Genomic DNA, 6,000 nt, shown 5'->3' with positions numbered 1-6,000 from the left:
TATTTACAGTGCCACCATCTAAAAGCGATATTTTCCCATAGACTAGTGCAACCATCGAAAGATCCAGTTCTTCCCCTAAAATTAATGACAGTTTATCTCTGGGGAGAATGTGAGTGATTTCTATTTTTGCTGATATGTATTTTCTAATTTTTAGGAGCATATAACAATTGTATAATAGAATAATCATAAAAGAAAAATAATAAATTTGCTCATCAAATTAAAACTTCATTAAGAAAATAAGAAGGAGTGCCGGACCTGGAGCTAATGACTAATGATAGTGCTTGCCTCACATACTGATGTCCCATGTTGGATCTCAGGCACCACAGAGAAAAAGAAAAGAGGAAGCCTGGAGTGGACAATAGCATTCACACATGACAAGAGACTTGTGTCCTGAATAAGTAAAGAGCTCCTTGAAATCAACATTAAATTTCCAAATAACACTGTGACCAAAGATTTGAACAGACACTTCATGAAGTGTATATAGATAGAAAACAGGACACAAAAAGTGTCTCTTGCCAGATTTTTTTTTTTTTTTTTTTTTTTTTTGAGACAGGGTCTTGCAAAGTTGCTTAGGGCCTAAGTTGCTGAGGCTGGCCTTGAACTTGTGATCCTGAGTTGCTGATATGTATATTTTTGTACCTGGTTTGTGTGTTATGAGTCCATGGTTGGTTTTTGTTTTTTTTTTCAGATTTTGAAAATTTTGTCTTGTATCAGTCTGATGGGAAGTTTTTTTGCAAGGAATTTTTCGATTTTATCTAAGTTGTCTAATAAAATTGTTTATAAAATTTGGGGCTGGGGTTGTGGCTCAGCGGTAGAATGCTCGCCTCGCACGTGCAAGACCCTGGGTTCGATTCTCAGTACCACATAAGAATAAATAAGTGAAATAAAGGTATTGTGTCGAAATATAACTAAAAAAATAAATGTTTAAAAAAATTGTTTATAAAATTAAATATAGTTAATAAAGTTGTTTATAAAATCATACATTTTCAACATCCATAAGATCACTCTCTCCGTGACAGGGTCATGCTCTGCTGCCAAGGTCAGACTTAACTTCTGGGAGGTTACCTCAGCCTTCCCAGGAGCTGGGGCTCCAGGCATCTACCACATCCAGCTTGAGACTCTAAGCCTTTCATCATGTTGGTAATTTGTGTTTTCTATTTCTTGATCCATCAAGCTGAAACTTATCAGTTTTTTTCAATCTTTTCAAACAATCCAATTTCTGCTTCTGAATTTTTCATAATATTCTTTCATAATATTCTATTTCTTTTTTTCTCTTGCAGTGCTGGGGACTGAACCTAGGCAAGTGCTGAACCACTGAGCTGCACCCCCACCCAGCCCTGTTTGTCTGCTTCTATTTTGTGGATTTCTACTCCTATCTTTATTATTTCCTTCCTTCCTCTTACTGTGGGTTTCATTTCCTCATCTTTTTCTTGTTTCTCTAAATAGGTGGAAATGGCCATAAGAGGCAATGGGCATGGGAGTTGTTTCTCACGGTTACTAATAACCTGGGCTCTGATTCAGTGTCCCTGTTTATCTCTCCAATCTCTGTAAGTAGTTCTCTGTATTAAATATCTGGTATGGGTTTGGATTTTGTAACTGCACCCCCCCTATTTTTTTTTTTTTTTGGTATTGGGATTGATCCCAAGGGCACTCTGCCACTGAGCTACCTCCACCCTTTTTATTTTATTATTATTTTCTGGTACCTGGGATTGAACCCAAGGACACTCAACCCCTGAGCCACATCCCCAGCCCTTTTTATATTTTATTTAGATACAGAGCCTCCCTAAATTGCTGAGGGCCTTGCTAAATTGGGTCTGGAAGCTGGCTTTGAACTTGCAATCCTCCTGCCTCAGCCTCCCAAGTAACAGGTGTGTGCCACTACACCCAATTGGGTGTAGCTTATTATACAGGAAATAAGCTGCTTCTCCCGCAAACATGGGAGAAGTATGGTTCTCTGACTCACTGATGCTGTTTGGCCATGTAACGTGCTTTGGCCAATAGAATATGGGTGAAGGTTTCAGGGTGTAGTTTCTGGTGCAGGCCTTAAGTGGGGTTGGATATTTCTACTTGCTTCTCGGTGAGCTTTGGACTTTTGCCTGTAGAAGGATATGACCTAAGCCAGTTCTCTAGCTTACCTCAAAGTCAAATGGAACAGACCTGAACTCAACACCTCCCCTGGGGGCAGAACTGCCCTTCTAGACCTATATATATATTTTAAGCAAGAAATAGATGCTCACTGCTCTCTGCCACTGTAACTTTGTCGGTGGTTGCCCAGTACTGGGGAGAAAAAAAAAGTTTTCCTTTAAAATTTTGGAACTGCTGCTGGGTACAGTGGGGTGTACTTGCAATCCTAGGGACTTAGAAGGCTGAGGCAGAAGGACTGCAATTTCTAGGCTAGCCTCAGCAACTTAGGGAGATCCTGCCTCAAAATAAACATACAACAAGCAAACAAAAAACTATCCGGAACAGCTGATTAGCCAATTCATTTCATGACAGTTTCACCACATAAACCAATTGGCAAGATTAGTCCTCATTATTATCCCAAATAAGATTTAATTTCTATTTAGAAGATACTGGCCTTTTACATGGTTTCAAGGAGCCCTGCATGTAATGTATTTAGCATTGTTTGGTTTTTCTTTTTTTTTTTTTAATTTTTGTTTTTAGTTGTAGATGGAAACAATACCTTTATTTTATCTATTTTTATGTGGTACGGAGGATCGAACCCAGTACTTTACACATGCCAGACGAGTGTGCTACCAAGGAGCCACAACTCCAGCCCCTTGTTTGGTTTTTTCATTTCCTTAAAGTTCTCTCACTGTAAAACCTTATTTGTATTCCTCAGAAAACACGTTGGGAAATAGTGACAAAACAAAGCACATGATAGTGATTATATAAAAATAAAATTATCAGAATTTCATTTTGAAAAGAGGTATTCCTTGCAATAGGAACTGCTACTCAATCTACAGAGTTATGCATTTCTTAAATTTCTGAGTTTACCCACAAAGGCTTTCTAAGATTTATCATAATGTTGTTAATTATATCTATTACTCTTTCTCCTGGGGGCACCAGCTTTGTGATATGCTTAGAAGAGTTCAGGGGATTTGAAACATTATTAGTTTCAACCCACTCCTGGTTACACACACACACACACACACACACACACACACACACTTCTATCTTTAATCTTATGCAGGTTAGTTTTCCTAGCCAGGTGCATGCTTCTGTAAACCCAGCTACTATACTAAACAGGAGAATCACAAGTTCAAGGCCAGCTTCAGCAACTTAGGGAGATGCTGTTTCAAAACAAAAAAAAATTAAAAGGGCTGGGATATAGCTCAGTGGTATGTGTGTCCTATACCACCAAAAAAAAAAAAAAAAAAAAAAAAAGCAAACACAGTTTTCCACAGTAGGCTTATTTGTTTTGTGACTCCTTTTATGCATACTGAGTTAAAGGTCAGGGCCAGGGCTGAGGCTCTGTGGTAGAGCACCCAGTGCAAGGGAGCAGCGGGTGGGAGGGAGTTCCTGTGCAATTTTGGAGCTGCTTGATGAGCCAATTCATTTTGGCCATGTATTACACCATATAAACTAACTGGCAAAATTAGTCCTCATTGTCATCCCAATCAACCAAATAAGACTTAATTTCTATTTGGAAGACGCTGGTTTTTAAACTTATTTTTATTATTTATTTATTTTTTTGCCACGCTGGTGATGGAACATGGGTCCTTGTGCATGCTAGGTAAGAGCTCTATCCCTGAACTATGCCCCAGCCCTGACTTTTAAAAAAAAAATGATACTATGTATTCTTAGGGCATATTTATTTTTGATTCATAACTCAAAAGATAAGCAAATAGAGCTTAGAGCCTTCTACTTGATGCTTAAATGAAATAATGAAATAAAGGGCCTCCATTTTTCTTCTTTCTTCCTTTTTCTCTCCCTAGTATTGGGGCTGGAATCCAAAACTTCTCACATGCTAGGCAAGCTCTCTATGACTAAGCTACATCCTCAGCCCTGTATATTTTTGTTTCTATTTTGAGTTGCCAAGGCTGGCCTTAAACTTGGGATCCTCCTGCCTCAGTCTCCTAGCAGCTGGGATTACAGGTGTGCTCCATGTTGGGGGCCTCTCTTTGCTTTGCCCAAAGAAACTGATGGGGTGAAGAAAATTCTATCTCAAAATACAGAACCTTGAGGCTGGGGATGTGGCTCAAGTGGTAGAGCGCTCGCCTAGCATGCATGAGGAACTGGTTTCGATTCCCAGCACCACATAAAAATAAAATAATGATATTGTGTCCAACTAAAACTAAAAAATAAATATTAAAAAAAATAAAGGTATTGTGTCCAACTACAAAAAATAAAAAATAAAAAAAAAACAAACCTATAGGCATGCTGCATAATTTAAGCTGCAAGAAATGGAGAAAACACGAAGTAGAAAGGTCTCTCTGATCTTCCCTCCCCACTTCCTACCCTGAGGCAGGCCATGAAACTAGAATTCCTTTCCTTTCTCCTTCTCCCCAGAGGCCGGCAATAAAACCTCAGAGAGTGACTCTCTAACCTTCTCTCTCTGCCCTGAAGACCCTCCTGTGACAGGTGTCCTGCCTTTTGCCCCACCCAGGGAAAGAATGTCACATGGAGATGCCAAAAGGAAACAGAACAAACAGGCCTGGCAAGGAACATTCCCTCCCTAGTTTATTGCCATCAGATCAGACCCTTTTCTCTCCAACCTAACTTCTGCACAAAGGCTCCTGTGTCATGTGAAGCTGCCATTAAATCAGTCTGTAGGCTTTTCTCTTGTTAATCTGTCTTTTGTTAGAGGGTTCTCAGCCATGAACCTTGCCACAGGTAAGGAAAAGATATTACTTCTCCTTCCCTATAGGACTTTCCCACAGGGGAGACGATAGGCTGAGATTGAAGAGACGTGAGCACTCAGTGAAAGTCAGTCCCCTGTCTTGCTTTGTGAGACCCTGGAAAGGAGAACATCCCAACTCAAGCTATTTTTAAATATGTTTTTAGTTGTTGACAGACCTTTATTTATTAATATGTGGTGCTGAGAATCGAACCCAGTGCCTCACACATGCCGGGAAAGTGCTCTACCACTGAGCCCCAGCCCCAGCCCAACTCAAGCTATTTTTGCTCCTCATCCTTGGTCATCCTTAAAGGAATTACTTTCAGGATTCACACAGACAGGAAACCCCAACTGTGAGCTCCTAGAGCAGGTCCTCTCTGCTGTCCCCTGTATACTCCTGCAGTTTTCTCCCAATTAGACTGAAGTATGGATTTCTTCTATAAAATGAAAACAAGAACAATTTGGAAGGGGAGATGGAAAAAAGAGAAATGGCCTGACATCTCCAGTCACGGCTGCATCTCCTAAAATTTCAATTTTAGGAAAGAATTGGGCTGGGGCTGGGGCTTAGTGGTAGAGCACTTGCCTGGCACGCACGAAGCTCTGGGCTCCATCCCCAGCCCTGCAGAAAAGAAAAAGGAAATTTTGGGAAAGAGTACACATCAAATCCAGAAACAAATTCCCTTAAAACTATCTGTATCTAGCTGCCCCCCCCCCAGAAAATTGTCTCATGTCCGCAGATGTACACTGTTAAACATATAATGATCTTAACATTGCTCAAGACAAGGAGCTATCTTCCTCATTCTGATGAACCAAATATTATAATTTTACTTTAAAAAAAAATTTTTTTTTTGAGAGAGAGATTGATTTTAATATTTATTTCTTTTTTATTTCGGCCGACACAACATCTTTGTTGGTATGTGGTGCTGAGGATCAAACCCGAGCCGCATGCATGCCAGGCGAGCGCGCTACCGCTTGAGCCACATCCCCAGCCCCCACTTTTTTTTTTTTTAAAGAAAGAGAAGCATCCCTCGGTTTTATTTTTTAGATAATTTATTGTTGAATGGAGAAGTCACAAAGCAAAATGGAACGGGACAGAGGTGACATAAATTTAAAACACAGTTTTGTTCAACACTGTTCTGGATTTCCTAAGGTTAGAAATA

Source organism: Urocitellus parryii, unplaced genomic scaffold (genome assembly GCF_045843805.1).
Source record: "Urocitellus parryii isolate mUroPar1 unplaced genomic scaffold, mUroPar1.hap1 Scaffold_152, whole genome shotgun sequence".
In the NCBI taxonomy this organism is placed as follows: Eukaryota; Metazoa; Chordata; class Mammalia; order Rodentia; family Sciuridae; genus Urocitellus; species Urocitellus parryii.
Note: the sequence above shows the minus strand (reverse complement) of the source record.